The sequence below is a fragment of the Macaca thibetana genome, chromosome 13 (genome assembly GCF_024542745.1).
Source record: "Macaca thibetana thibetana isolate TM-01 chromosome 13, ASM2454274v1, whole genome shotgun sequence".
NCBI classification, from domain to species: domain Eukaryota; kingdom Metazoa; phylum Chordata; class Mammalia; order Primates; family Cercopithecidae; genus Macaca; species Macaca thibetana.
This window is the reverse complement of record NC_065590.1, coordinates 92164533-92181274: the sequence shown is the minus strand read 5'-3', so window position 1 is coordinate 92181274 and position 16742 is coordinate 92164533.

Sequence of the window (16742 nt, the reverse complement as noted above, 5' to 3'; positions counted from 1 at the left end):
TAGAGGATACCCTGCAGCCTAGGCAGGCCAGAAAGGTTCTAGAAAAGGCAGGACTTGACTGGGACTTTGGATATGGGCAGGCAATGGGTGGAGGCGTGGGACAGAAACAGTGTTTTTTAGAGCTTAGATTCACACGGTAAAGGCTAATCTGATGACCCACAGCAGAACTTTGTACTTTGTCTTCTCTGTGGCAAGCATAGTGATCCTGCTCCTTCCTTTAGGACGCCTAAAGTTTCTGGGGCCCTGCTGTGATCTTTCACTCAGGACCCTGCATTCTAAAAGGTTGGCCTGGGAATGCAAGGCCAAAGTGGGGCAGGCCACTAGGAGACACCCCGACTTCTCACTTCCATGGGAGTTTCCAGGAACCTCCCCAACACATCCTCGCCCTGTCCCCACCTGCAAGGCAGGGGCACTACCACTGCGACATGCTCAGAGCACGCCACAGTTTACAGAATTGCTCTCTGCTCAGCGGTGGGTGTATTTTATCGAAACCTGAAACTTTTACAATTCCAGGGACCCATGATTAGAAAAAGAATACAAAATAACAAAATTAAAATTACGTTAAATGAATAATTATTTGGAATTAGAAATAAAATGTTTGTAAATAACAAAATGTCAAAAGCAGACCAATACAGTACCATGAAATCTAGAAAACAAGCCTTTTTATTTCTAATTATCTGCCTGATAACACCTTTACAATCTTCCTTTCTACAGTTTGTGTCTGCACACTCTGTGATCCTCTTTTCATATGATTTCAATGATTTGCTACACTTATTTACATAGAAACAGTAAAACATTAATTCAGTCTTTCTTCTAGCATGATGGATTAAAACTCAGGTTTCAGTCACAGTATTTGGGATGCATAAAGCATGACTTTGCACACAGACATACTTGCTAATTGTGGTTCTGTGGTACCAATAGCCCCCTCCGTCTGACTGTGGCCTGATCCCAGCCTCAAATTGGATACACTTCACAAAATACAAGTATTTTCAGAAATTCCATTTCACGTGACTCCCATCAAACAACCAAAAAAATGTGGTTTTATAATTATATATATGTGTATACGTGTGTGTATATATATGTTACTGACTATATTCTTTTCTCTTTTTTTTTTCTTTTTTTTTTTTTTTTTTTTTTTTTTTTTTTTTTTTTTTGAGACAGAGTCTTGTTCTGTTGCCCAAGCTAGAGTGCAGTGGTACAATCTTGGCTCACTGCAACTCCCGCCTGCTGGGTTCAAGCAATTCTCCTGCCTCAGCCTCCTGAGTAGCTGGGACTACGGCACGCACCACAATGCCCAGCTAATTTTTTGTATTTTTAGTTCCACCATGGGGTTTCACCATGTTGGCCAGGCTGGTCTTGAACTCCTGACCTTGTGATCCACCCACCTCAGCCTCCCAAAATGCTGGAATTACAGGCATGAGCCTCCATGCCTGGCCAACTGACTATATTCTTAACAAGAAAGAACTTCCATTTGATTATTAGATAAGAACTAAACATCTCACTTCAGTCTGCACGTCTCATGATGAGGAGCTCCCGCAGACTAGCTCTGGCTGTGTACTTTTCACACTTCGTTTCTCCTGAACCAGCCACAGACATCTGCTGCCTGGTGCCCTCAGACATGTCATATTGTTTTACAACCTCTGACCTTACACTTCTGTGTGTGATGCCAGGTGGGTCTGCACAGTGAACAGTAAGAGGATTTCTGGAAGCCCTTCCTCCCCTAGGACAAACAGCAGTAACCTAACTATTTCCAAAAGTGACTGTGACCATGTGAATATCTCCCACTGAATTCATGGGAACATGTTCCCAAAGCGAATTTGGCCCGCAGCCACTCCATGCCCCCCTGCCGGAGGGGAAGTGGGATGGGAAAGAAGTCAGAACAGAAAGAGACAATTACTTTAACCAATTACAGATACAATATCTTCTGTAAATTTTACCAAAAGATGTAATCACGGGAATTTAGACCCTGAGGCATCATCTTTGTTGGCCTAGTTGTAAATTCATCTCTGCTCTGGCTCCTGACATGGTCCTAGTTCCATCAAAACCCTATGAATAATATTTGTAATGGTGACTCTCCGCCTGTGAACATAGACGTAATGGACATAAATTTGAATACACACTCTGACTCTGACTAGCCCCCTGTCTTTGGGCAAGTGGCTTATCTGCCATTGAAACTTAGTTTCCTAATGTGTAAAATGGAAACAATGATGCCCATTGCCTGAGGCTGCACTGAGGATTAAACAAGATGTCATAAGTGAAAGCCAAGTACAAAGCTATTGGTGCTGCTGCGGCTGCACACTGAATGAACAAGTGGAAAATTGGGATGTCTGGAAGCCAGCCCCCAGCTTCCTGTGCTAACAACTTCTAAGGCGCCTTCAGCTCAGAAACACCCTATGATTCAAAATCCTCAAAGAAAAAAGTCAGGGAAGAATTTAAGGAAATTGTTACATATGATTTTTCACAGGCTCATCTGTGACTCTGTGTGGGTCAAAGAAGATTAAGGGCTCCTGGAAATTCAAAGGCTGATTATGTCAAATCCTATCCCAGGAGCCAAGAGAGGAGTGTGCACCACAGCTCAATATTCTGTGCACAAGCCAGGAGCTTTTAGATAAGCATTTCGGGGGGAAGTAACAGAAGGTGAGGGGTTTCCATAAAGCCACGACTTTAAAACAAATCCTCTGAAGTACAAAGAGCTGAGCTCTGCTCACAGCCTCCAAACCCAGCGATTCCCTCCCTGAGGCTATGGCCTGGCTCCATCTCAGCTCGGACACCCCAGTCACTGATGAATCCAATTCCTTCCTGCAGCCCCTGAGGGCCAGAAGAACTCAGACAGGACAGCCTGGGAGGCTGATCATCTCCTGACTGTTGTCTTCCTTCCTAGCACCTCCTCCAAGCTCTGCTAAAGGTGAGGGGGTGGGGATGTCTCTGCACTAAATGGGGAACAAATTAAGTGACAGCTTAAGTCTTGTAATAGGTCAGGCGGGTGGTGATGCGAGTGATGCATCTTCAAGACGGTGATCCATCTTCCCTGTCTCCAGGGAGAATGACAGCTCAGCAGAGAGAGAGGAGCACTCTGTGAGGATGGAATCGGGAAGGCTGTCCCTGCAGCCGAACCCTGCTCAAGGCCTTCAGAAGGTCCCCTGGAGCTTGAAGTACCTGCAAAGAGAAGGATCCTAGGCACCAAAGGAGGCCTCAAGAGCCTGGACTGTTTTTCTCCATTGCACAGTCATAGTCATTGTGTTCCTATTGTGTGTCAGACACATACTCATTTAACCTCGCCACAGCCCAACAAGGTAAGGCTTATTACAGGTGGGAAAACTGAGGCTCCAAGAGGTTACAATGACTTTCCCAGGGTCTCATAGAGCCTGAATTCACAAACAGGTAGGGATCTCTGATTACGACAAAATTGTTGGTTTATTTGTTCTGATCAAAGAAGTTTTGGCTGAGTCTTAAGCACATGTGTATGGACCTGCCCAGGCACGACCACCTTGTGTTCCCTAAGACAGCAAACATTCAGGGCTCCAGAAGAAAAAAATCAAAGGAAAAGCTCCTCAGAAAATTGGTCAAAAACAGCAAATAACAACCAAGGGTGAACTTATACTTTCTAGACCCAGCAAACAGATGCGAGGCTCAGCAGTTGGCCTGCACCAAGCTCATGGCAACCTGCCAGTTACAAACGGGCAAGCTAAGGGTTTTGTTGAAACCCACCACCGCTCATGCCTCTGTGTCAGACTCTGGGGTTTTTGTCTTTCTAAGCCCCACCCTTGCCCTTGGTCCAGGAGGTGGCCTTCCTAGGGGCTGCTCTCCTTCACACTTTGCTACCCATAAATTCCAGTGCTCACACTCGTCCCTAAGTCGTTCCGTGACAGTTCATCCAAAGGCCCCATCGCATATTGCCTAATCCCCGATGGTTGAGGTTGTCTCTGCCTTCCCGTGCAGTAAATTCAGTTTACCTTTTTCCTCTTTCATCAGTTTGTTTGCATGGAACTACTGCCTAATTAAACTTTCCCCTCCAGCTTCATACCCTCAAACCTAACCTACACATCACTGGCAGATTAAATTCACCAAGCTCAACTTTGATCTCACCAGCCCCTAACCACAATCCTTCAGTAGGAGCTCCCCTTTGCACAAGGTTACTCCCTATTCCAATAGTCACATCACTTTTCGTTCAAGCCAGACGAAGCTACCTTGCGTCCCCTGAGGAGAAAGCACATCTCACCATCGGGATTTTTGGTCTACATTTCTGGAGGCAGGGAGAGATGAGTCCTGTAGGGGAGGCTTAAGGACCACCTCAGGAATAGAAGAAGTGAGCCAGTATCCATGAGAACATCTGAGTTCTCTCTCCCAAGGGAGTCAGTAGCCACAGACCAGGGCCAACGACTGCAAATTCTGAGATTCCGGAGCATTTTGTTCTCCCACATCTGTTCTCTACATTTGTGTCTTCTTCCAGAAAAACCACTACAACAGAAACAGCTGCAGGGTGGGAGTGCCAGAAGGATGAAGTGGCAGGATCCTATTCTGTAGCACGTGGAGGAGTCCCCAAGGGAGAGAGTGGCAAATGAAAGGGAAACAAACCAGGCCAAATGCCTGGGGTGGGCAGGCAGGAAAAATCAGCCAGGGACAGACAAATGGTCCTGTGGCTCAGATGTGGGGCAGGCTGTCCAGTGCTGGGAATTATATCAGGACAGCAGTAAGCACCCTTTGCACACCAGTTGAGAAAGCAAACAGATCCTGAACAAGTGAAGAACTTTTCCACCGCCCCACCCGGCAGATATCCAGTGCTGGTTTCCATAGCATCTGGGCCTCTACACCATCTGCACTGTGAGAAACATTGGCCACCTTGCTTCCAAGGGCTCTGGCGGCTCTGGTGTTCTATTTTTTTCTTTTCTTTTTTTCCCTTTTCTCTACTCCATGGAAATAAGGCCTGGGAGGGTGGGGCCATTTTCAGGCTTGAGAGCACACGTTCCCAACTAGGCTTTGGAGCAGACTTCATCTTAGCGAGTCAAAGTGAAGTGAGAAATGCAGGTGATACGTGTTTGCGCTTCACATGTTCCTCTATTTGCTTTCAACATAGACAATATTTAATAGCACATGCAGCTTCTAAATTCTCCTGATATTTCTGGAGCTGAGGATTGCTGGAGGCCTCATGTAAAAACAAAGCCCAAATTGGTTTCTTTTGTAAGAAAGGCAATGGCAAGGAAGGAGGCAAACCTGGGTGGCCAGTGGCCTTTTCCCTCCGTTCTTCTCTGTCTATAAATGCGTAATTGCCATCCTCAGAGCCAGAAATGCAAAGGGATGTCAAGGGTAGTTTGAACCCCAAAAGTGACAACCTCAAGTGCTGGCTTGGAGCTGAGCATTGGGCAATAATGAGCATAATTTAGTCTGGTTTCTATTTATTGTTACACAGGCTGTTAATTGAAACAGAAGAATAAAAATTGCTGGGAGAAGGAAGCAAAAACAAAATCGCTCCAGGAAATTGGAAAATTAGTGAAATGAACAACAGTCAGGCTAAAATAACTACCAGGAAAGGCTAGAGAAGAAAGGGCGCACCAAGGTCTTAGGTAGGAATTCACAGGAAGCCCATTGGCGAGGTCTTCTTTGCATCTCTTCTGAGGGATGACCCAGACTGAAACTAGCATATTCCCTGTGTGTTCTCAATGAGAGAGGAGGATGGCAGGGCTGTGAAGACGCTCAGCCCCCTTTCTTAGAGGAGAAATCATTCCCTGCCAGGTCCAAGGGAAGATAGACGCCCAAAAGAGTCCTGGCTGACTGCCTAACAGGACTCAAATCCATAAATGGAGAGATTCAGGAATCTTCATACACCAATTAATAACTAAATCTGGCAAAACCATAGCCCATGACTTAAACCAGAAAGCAGCAGTCTTTTGCAGTAAAAGGCCAGCTGGTAAAGATTTCAGACTTTGGTCTGATGCAATGACTTTGCATGGTTCCTGATGCAATGACTTGACTCTGCCTTGTAGTAAGAAGGCAGCCATACACAGTAACATTAACAACTGGCTGTGGCTGCCATCCAGTAAAACTTGCTTTACAAAAATAGGCAGCAGGCCACATTTGGTTCATGAGCCATAGTTCTCCAACCCCTGATTTACATAATAATAGCAAATCCTACTTAACAGCACTTTACAATTTACACAGCACCCTTCCTTGCTTAGTCACTGGGTCATCTCTGTAATCTGTGAGGAGGCAGAGTAGGAGTGACTAGACTCATCTGACAGATGAGGAATTGGAGGTTGCACAAGGTCACACAGCCTGTGGGCAGCAAAAACCGGGACACTGCCTCCCTGTGCATCTTGGACTCTGCACATTTAGCTCGGCTCCTAGTCCTGCTGCCTCCACTTTCCAAGGATCTGAAGGTGAGCTGTGCCACCTCCATTATCCCTGTCTCTGTCCTGGCCCATCTTGTCTTTTATAGGAAGCATCTTCTCCCTCCCTCTGCTTCTGTCTCTGCACTACTGACCAAACGAAATTTCTAAAAGTCAGGTTTGAGCACGTCACGTTTCTGCTAAAAGCCCTTCCATATCCATCCATGACCTGCAACCTTAGGTCCAACCATCTTGGCCAGGACACAGGACTGTGCTGGCTCTGGCGTCTGCCTGACTCTTCACCCCTTGCTGCGATTCACTAAGCCTCAGCAATTTTAAACAGTATCACATGCCTCCAAGTGCTATGGCAAGCCTGAGCCTTTGCCTTCACTTGCTGTGCCAGAAAGCCTAATCCTGCCCTCTCCCGCTTATTCACACCAGGATTTCTTTGCTAAGGAGGCCTTGAAGGCTTAAGGGATTAAAATTTTCCCAGCAATTAGAAAACCTGGGTTCTAAGTCTAGCTCTGCCAGGAACTAGTGGGCCTCTACTGGTGAGCCTGCCCTCAGCACTCAGCTCAGCATCTCACCTTGGAGGATGCCTTCTGACTCATCCCCACACTAGGCTGCCAGGGCTCCCGGGGATTATAGAAAGCTCTGCTCTGTCTGTTACCTGCAAACTTGATGCATTTGGGCAGATATCCTCTTAGTAACCTTTCTATTCCCAAGCACATGGGCCCGTACCTGGTACAGAGCAGATGAACAATGAATGCTGATTGACTGGATGGATAAATGAATGAATCAATGAATGAAGTTCATAGAAGAGAAAACAAATTTTCACACAGACTTTTACTAATAAAGGGTTAGGCTGAACAGAGAGAAAACTTACAAACTTTTTTTTTTTTGCTTAAATGTACAATTTAGACAATTCCCCAGTTGTGCTTCCAATTACTTAGACTCTAAATGACAGAATTTGCATTCTGTAAGACTGCCTGCTAATATGCTGATGCTGCATGATTTGCAGGTAAGTGGGGGGGGCAAGGTCTTTGCATGGCTGAGTTCTCTCACACTGATAAAGAATCGAGGGCGACAGCTGACTTGACAATGAACTCTCAGCTCAGAAACCCCCCAGTCCAATTATTTCAGCTATACTCAAGCCTATTGACATCACACATACAGAAGAATGAACAGCAAAACCTACTAATGAGGTTTTTCATAAGATAGAAAAATAAACACAATCTGCAGCAAAGCATACTGACAAGGGGCTCAGCAGAGTATAGAATTAAGATTTCACAAAACAACTAGAATGTCAGGGTTCTTTCCTAGAGTGGCCATGGAACATGGGGAGACTCTATGAGTCGAAATTCCAAAGTCTTTGACCTGACTCAGATCTCTGCAAGTCACTTAGATAAGACTCAGTTTTCTCCTCTGCACAATGGGGGTTGTAATCTGTGCTCTGCTCACCTCACAGAGTGGTTGTGAGGGTTAAAAGAGATGATAGTTGTGGCCTCATTTTCTAAACTGTAAATAACTATAAAGAGGTGAGGAGTTACCCTAGGTTTCCTGTCTCTGACCAATCTGGCCATTATTTTTCACTAAAAGGCATCAGGATGTTTCCCATAAAAAGACAGTGCTTTGAACATTTAGCCTCATGTTTGAAGTAAAACATAAATGCATTTGCTAGTACCAAAACGTAATTGGGGTAAGGCTAGCACACAACAACGAAATGTCACATGCTAATAGAAACTCCCTAAGGAATGGTGTTTTGAAATCAGATTTCAAAGGCAAGGGCCCATGCTGACCAATTAGCAAAGACTGATCAATTTCTAAATATGATTTCTTCCCAAAATAAATATAAAAATCTCTGTCATATATTTCCCAACATTTCTGAAGCCTGCAAATTAGACACATCAATCCAGGGAGCCCTTGTTGACCACCAGTGCCATGTGAGGCTGTGTGCTGGGATCTAAAAATATAATGTGACATGATCCTGAGCTCACAGTCCAACAGGGTGACAGTGGAGAGAATAAGTATTCCAGAACAGTGGGAGAGGAGCTGACGCTGAGATATGAGCAATATGCTGAGGAAACACAGAGATAGAAGCCATTCTTTGCATATGTGTGGGCAGTAATTTTCCAAATCACCAGTCACATGGCTGCCCGTGGTGCAGCTGGAGTGGCCTTGTAGTGTTTCATTCTGTTATTCGAGAGCATGCAGAAGTGCTTCCCACTTTGCCACTCAAAAATGTCTTTCCCAACTTTGTTTTGTTTTAATTTAAAAGTGTGATGTGTATGTGTGTGTGTATCTATATGTGTGTGTGTGTATGTGTGTGTGTGTGTATATATGTATACACATCCAATCCTATTGTATATATACACCACGTTTTTTTAAAACATTCATCTATCAACACACACTTAGGTTGTTTCCATACCTTGGCTATTTGTGAATAACGCTGCAATGAACATAGAAGTGCAGATATCTCTATGAGGTACTGATTTCATTTCCTTCAGGTATATCCCTGGAAATGGGAGCTATATCACAAAGCAGTTCTATGCTAAATTTTTTGAGGAACCTCCATATTGATTTCCATATGGCTATACTAGTTTGCATTCCCACTAACAGTGTACAAGAGTTCCTTTTTCTCTCCCTCCTTGCCAACACTTACTGCTTTTCTTTTTGATAGCAGCCATACCAACAGGTATGAAGTTGTAACTCACCATGGCCTTTTATTTTAGGAACTGATTTTTTTAAACTTGCCTTAAATTTTTTAATTGACATATAATTATTGTACATATTTATGGAGTACATACTGATGTATAGTGATCAGTTCAGGGTAATCGCATATCTTTCATCTCACTTATTATTTCTTACTGTTGAGAACATTCAATATCCTTCTTCTAGCTATTTGAAAGTATGTAGCATTGCGGTTTTGATTTGCGTTTCCCTGATTAGTGATGGTGAGCACCTTTCATATACCTATTGGCGGTTTGTTTGTCTTCTTTTGAGAAATGTCTATTCAGGATCTTTGCCTATATTAAATCAAATTATTAGGGCTTTTTTCCACTATTAAGTTGCATGGAGTTTCTAATATATGTTGGATATTAACCCCTTATCAGATACGTGGTTTGCAAATACTTTCTCCCATTGCGTAGGTTGCTTTTTCGTTTTGTTCATTGTTTCCTTTCCTATGAATAAGTGTTTTACTTTCATGTAGGTTTTGTTGAAGAGAAAGAGAAGGAAGTCCTTAGGATTCAAGACAGCAACTTGAGCTGACAATCCCCAAGGAAGATTTTGGGTGAGGGAGGAAGAAGGGAACAAAAACAGGCTCCTTGACTGGTGTAGTGCTTCCACTGGCCTGTTACCGCAACCTCACAAGTACAAAGCTCCAGCATAGGGTGGACACTCACCCAGCAGTAGCGCTTTACTCTTTACCATCCCATAAAAGTGTTCACTCAGCTGAGTGTGTCACCAGGGCCTCCAGGGCTACCCAAATCTCCTTGATGTGATTGCCCTAAACTGTACTAGAGCTGTGCCTCCTAAGCCCCCATCTCACTGCAGGGAACCTGAGGTCAGGACAGTAATCTCAGTTACTGAGATCTAAAACCCAGAGGTCCTTGTATGTCTGGTATACTGGGAGAAAACACTGACAATTCCGGAGAATTCTGGGCTCAGCTCTGCATCCACCTTACTAAGGGACTTTGTAAACGTCTTTTAAGACCTATTCGGCCTTACCTATAAAATGGGGGTTCTCCTTGTTCAATCATTTTCCATATAAGGTAAAAATAATAAAATAACATAATTATTATGGGTATTAAAGCATATTAATCAATTAAACAATTTTTGGTATTAACCTACTGTGTGTCAGCGTTCACTCTGGGAAGGGCAACAGCTGCAGCCCTGAGTGAGGCACGCTGCAGTCAGCAGGCTCCCTTAAGAGAGGGCACGAAAGGCCGTTGAAAAGATACACAGCTTCAACCTGGGAGATAATCACAAGACAGTTATACATGCTATATCATCTTGGCCTCTTACATTTGAATCTAACCTTTGAATCTAATCCAGCAGTTGAGTCTAATCTTACTGATAGCCCTCTGCATGTGAATTTTATTATTCTCTGAGCAAACTGAAGCTCAGAGGCATTGGGGTCACGGGCTCAGGAAAAGAAAACAGTAAAGGGTGGAGGTAAGGGGCTTGAACCCTTGTCTTCTGACTCTGAAGCGTGCACTCTGCTCCAGAAACATCCCTGGCCTGTTGCCTGTATCCTTTGTTCATAATCTCCCCTCTTTATCCCCTATAGGACTCCAATATCTGTTTTTGAAGTTTTTATTCGGAAATAGTTTTAGATCTGCCCATGATTCACAATGAGAGTCCAGAGTTGTTCATATATAGTTCATCCAGCTTCCTCTAATGTTATGAAACCTTAGTACATTTATTAAAACTAAAAAATTCATATTAATACAATACTATTAACTACAGATTTTTTTAGAATTTCTCCAGTCTTTCTGCTGATCTCCTTTTTCTTGTTCCAGAATCCAATCTAGAATAACATGTTACATTGAATCATTTTGTCTCCTTAGCTTCCCCCCATCCATGACAGCCTCACTGTTTTCTCTTGTGTTTCATAACCTTGAGATCTTTGAAAAGTAGTGATGGGGAATTTTATCCAATATCCCTCAATTTGAGCCTTTGGAATGCTGTCTCATTATTTGACTGAGGTTATAGATTTGGAATACAATGATGTAATCTGTCCCTATCACATCATATCTGGGGCACATTATATCAACATGACTTATTACTTGTGTTGTTAACCTTAGTCATTTGATCAAGGTAGTGTCTGATTTTCCTTTGCCATACTCTATTTGTTAAAATCACATCACTAAGTCCAGCCCACATTCAAGGGGAAAAGTATTAAGCTCTGTTTCCTGGGGGAAGGAATATCAAAGAATTTGTGGACATATGTTAAAAGAACTACCACAATACTCAGTAAATTTGAGAGGAGATATTTGGGACCTATGCAAATGTCCTGTTTCTCCTTAAAGTTTTACCCACTCATTTTAGAATTTGTCAATTGATCTTGACTGCAACTATTGTAATTGTGTTGTCCTAATCACAATTTTTAAATTGATAATATTTCTTTTACATTTATTAACTAGAAGAAAGATCTGCACCTTCTCCTTTATGTATTTATTCAATCATTTTTATATCATTGTATTAGTTTCTTATTTTTTGCTTGTCCCAGACCTAGAATCAGCCATTTCTCCAAGGAGCCCTGGTTCCTTTTATTGTAGAGTGGTATTTAGAAATCAAGATCTGGGTGCTAGTTGTGCTCATTGCTGCTGGGGTGTCACTGCCTCTAGACTGTGTCAGCATACAGAACTGGGAGATACATGTATGTATAGTAGTCTATGTATACTGACACAGACTTTCTCTTTGACCAAACTTTAATCAGGCTTCTCTGAGCCCTCTTCTAGAAGAAGCCCCTGTACTGTCTTTGGCCTGCCCAGCCCAGTCTTAGGAAAGAATCCTGCTAGGTCATCTCTCCACTCATACCCTTAATATTTGATTATCCATGATATCTGATCAAGTTCCTCATCCCTCCCCTCTGATGTATAAGTCCTTGACCTTCCTTTGGAAAGAATTCTGCTGGATCAGTTTAACAAGAATCCCCTATCCTTGATGTCTCCTATAGTGGTTTTCCATCCACTGACCCCCTCACTTTGCTTATTGACTGTAAATTCCTAGCTGTCTTTGCTGTATTCTCAGTTGAACCCAATCTCTTTTTCCTATTCCAATAGTCTTAAATAAAGTCTCCATGACCATTTTAACAAGCTTCAGACCAATTTTTCTTTAATAGTAAACACATACTATACTTGTATGTATTTTTGTATCTGTCTAACTGCACATACACATATATGCACACATCAAAATAAACATACATCCAATCGATATATCCAAATCGAACCTAGCAACACAGTGTTTATTGTAACCTCCTTCCATTTTGCTTCTTGGCATCTTCTTTCTCTGACAGTGAGAAAGAAGATTTCCCTCACAATCTACTGTTTATTACATACTTGCTAACTTTGAGGTATTTACTTGCTAAAATTGTTGAGATTCAAATTTACCAATTACAGCACAAATGAGCAGTTGTTGTTTTGTCTTTAATCTTATAATAACAGGGAAAACACTGTTTCCAAAGTTTCTTAGGTCAGCTACTTTATTTCTCACCCTCTTCATTGATGTTGTGTCATAAATACATAATACAGTTAGATCCTTTTGTTACCATCTGCATTTGATCCTGCAACCACCTGACACTTTTTATTAGGTAAAGGAAGTTTCTTTATATTCCTGAGCACTAAAGTTTATATGATGAATTGGTGTTAAATTTTGCCAAATGCTTTTTATATCTCTCTTCATTTTTCTTCTTTAGTCTGTTAAGTGAATTACATTGATCAAATGTCAAATGTTAAACCAACCTTGCATTCTTGAGATTAGCCCCCACTTGATCATGATGTATTATCCTTTTATATATTAATGAATTTGATTTACTAATATTTTCTTGAGAGTCATTGCATCTGTATTTATGAAGAATGTTGATGTGTAACTCTATTTTCTTGTAACGTCTTTGGTGTTGGTATGAGGGTGATGCTAACCTTGTAAAATGGGTTTTGAAGTGTTTCATTTTCTATTCTAGAAGAATTTACGTAGAATTGATCTTAGTTTTTCCTTAAATATTTGGCATTCACCAGTGAAACCATCTGGGTCTTTAACATATTAATCATAGTTACTTTAAATTCCATGACCGACAGTTTCTACATCTTTGTCGTATCAGTGTTGAGTTCTGATGATTGCTCTGTTTCCTGGGAGTATGTTGCTTTTTATTGCCTTTTCATATATCTTCATGATTTTTTGTTAAAGGAAGACATGATGTATAGGACAGTAGAGACTGAGATAATAGTTTTTATGTCTAGAAATGGACACAGCTTTTCTTTTGCTAGATCCCTAGTGTGGGGGCTCACATTAATCTAATCAGGTGTTGAGCTGGGTTTGAGATTTATTGTCACTGTAGTTATCCTCAGTGTATAACAGTCCTTCAAAATCCTATATAGACAGCTTGTGTCCAGGGTATACTAAAGTAATATCTGTTTGATTCTGAGCTTTGGTCTTCCCTTTTATTCTATGCCTCAGAGAGGGTTCCTTTCCACATTTTCATACTCTCCTGTCCTTCACTCAATAGTATTCTCCTATTATTTGTTAGTGAAATCTTAGGTTGGTTGTGGAGATAAAGGTGGATAAGTACCATCTCTGTGTTTCTGATAAAGGCTTCACCTCAAGCCTGGACCTTGTCCCTGGGTCCTTGGAGTATGGTCTTTTAACTTCTGCCTCCTTTCTGTCTGTAATAGCGGAATCAGCACTTGATCCTTCCCATTCCCCAGGAGTAGTGGCCAACCCCCATCCCCCCACCAACCTCCCTTCCTCCAGCAGCTGCAGGGAGTATTCAGCACTGCTAGGGACAGCAGACTAATGCCATAGCCCTGCCTATTAGGGTTATCCTTCTGCAGTGGAGATGAGAGAGAATGATGGGGCAGTTTCTGGTCACTCCCACATCGCTGCTCTTCCCTTTTCCAGCTCTGTACTCATATCTTTTATTTAAGTGCCCTCACAAAAAATATGGGGTTCATAAGGCTTGTAGACAAAGCCTGTAGGAAAGTGTGTACCCCCTAATTTCAGCAGCCCCCAGTCTTCCCTGTGTCCCATCAGTCCACGTTCAGCTTTCACCAGTTAGTGAGCTCTTCCAGGTGAACTATTCCTACTCATGTTTCTATCTCAGGTGAATGTATGTTCACATTTTCTCTCCCATAGGAACTGTCTCTCCTTAGACTCCTCACAAATCATTACCTTCATGACCTCAGCTCTCCAATGGTTTCAAAAGCAGTCATGCATTTGAAATAAGCCCAGTTCTTTTTCATTGCAAAAGTGGTAGCAATACTCCTTCCATCTCTCTACATCCTGGGGTGGAAGCTGGATTCAGTATGCTTTCATAGCTAATTTTTATTTTAATTCTTAAGGCTTAATTTGAATGAGCTACAAATCTATTCTAACTGGAATGTCTTATTCCAATTCATATAATCTTAAACCTTTTTTAAGAATGTAAAAACTCTCATTATATATCAACCTCCAAGAAATGTTTTTAATCATTGTACACACATAATTATAGAATTTGGGAGGATTATCACTTAGACCCAACAAACACAAACTTTGAACACTACTCTTCAGGTTCCTGAAGCAATTATAATGAGAATAATTTTAAGAAGGACAGAAAACTCCCTTTCTGGAATAACAAGAAGTGGCTGTTACTGTGAGGAAGTGGGGAAGTCACTCTGTTTTTATTTTATTTATTTATTTTTTGCCACTTTAATACTGAGAGTGGTTTTAATTTTAGTTCACTTTTAATTCGTTGTGCAGAAGAAGAAATTTGAGTCAGTTGCAGGCAGAGGGGGAAAAGAATTATTCTAGCCAACTGCATACTAACTAGAGTCTGGAACCTGGTAAACGGACATGAATTTAACTAATGACTAAGATGGGGGCCTGGCCTTAGTAAATGTTCCCCAGGTGCATGCTATGCCTTCAAGGGTCAGTTTCAGAGAGGCAGCATGGAGAAGAGGGGCAGAGCCACAGAATCACAGCAAAAGGGCTCCAGGAAGACCTACAACTGGTCCAGTCAGCATCGTCAGGGGAGCAGCAAGACACCACAGGCCTGCTGGTGGGACTTCCGACTGCTAGGCCAGGCAGATGGGGAGTAGACACTCTAGGTTTCTGAGCAGCAGAGATGTTTCCTAAGGATGAGTCTTTCGAGCAAGATGGACTGAAGCAGGGAGCCTGAGTCATGCAGTAGAGCCTAGATTAAGTGATGAGGGTCTTGCCTAACCTGCTGGCAATAGGACTGAGAAGAGATTTGCAACACATGATGAAGGTAAAGGAGAATGAATTGCTTTATTGCTTGAATATAGTGAACAACAGAGAAGGAAGCACAGATGGCTCATGTTCTGTGCCTCAGCCTTACCTCTGCAAAGAAGTGGTGCTGACGGAGAGGCCCATTGACTGAGTCAAACCAAGTGGTAGATGAAGTCTAGGCCCATGAAGGTGAAGGCTGGACCTGTGCAGGTAAAGGCTGGACCCATGCAGATGAAGACTGGGCCTGTGTAGGCGAAGAGGCCTGTGCACCATAGGAGAGAACACGTGCTCTGCAAGAAAGCAGACCTAGGTTACTGACCCATCTCTGCTAATTACTTGCTGTGTGACATCTGGCAAGTGCCTAACTTCTCTGCCTTGGGTTCCTCACCTGTAAAATGGGGATTCTGACCTCAAAGCATTTTGTAAAGTCTAAATGCGAAAACGTCATCGGTTGCTTTGGATGGTGCCTGGCTCACAGTATGGAGCCAATAACTGAGTCATGATTCCTGAAGCTTGCATTCAGCAAGTGGCTAGTGGAATCTTCTACGTGCTGAGTACTCCTGCCCAGCAGTGGGGAAACAGCAGGGAGAAAAACAGACATTGTCCCTGCTGCCCTCCTGGAGCTATAAAGTACCAAGCACTACTGATGGCAAGAGCGGCCCTAGAGGCAGGGACAGGAATGAGCGGGCACATGGAATAAAATGACCCTGCAGTGGAGACAGCAAGGCTGGGGAGGCAAAAAAGCAAAGCAGGCCCTGCATGCAGTTCCACTACCAGTCCATCCGTGCCAGATGCTCTCTCTCTGCTTGCGAAGTCCCTTGTGCAGGGGACACACCCAGACCCAGGTGGGAAACAGCCGCATCTTTTCTTTCTATCCATTTCAAAGAATGCCATGCCCCCTTCTCCATCAGCCCAGCCCCCAGGCCTCCTCTCCAAGGACAGAAGTGCTCAATGGTGGCCTTGTTTCCAGTCCCAGGAAATGTGGTGGCATCAGGCTCTGCCTGGGAAGACACTGGGTCCCTCTTCTCCTTGCACTGAGAACCACCTGTGCCTCAATCCCAAGTCAAGTGCGTACTCTTGCTCCATCCAAGGCCAGACTGGCGGGGACTGGGCTCAATAACCAGAGACCACCACTGGGTCGCCAGGCTGTAGCCACTGTCCTGACCTGGGACTGGGCTCTTCCTTCTTGCTGAGACTACGCTCCCTGCAAGCAACTCCTTCAGTCCTGATTCCTGGCCCTGCATCTGTCTCTTCATTCAACACATATCTGCAAGTCCTGCACTGACCAGGTACTGTCCTGCACATGTGGGCTCAGTCAAACAAGACACTGTCCCTCCCTCAACAAGCTCGCTGTCTAGGCCAATCACTGGGAGTGAGGCACTGTGGTCAGGGCGTGGCAGAGAGAAGGGAGCACTGGTGCACCCAGGAGAGGCTCCCAGCCCAGCCCAGAGCAGAGGCCAGGGCGAGAAGCCA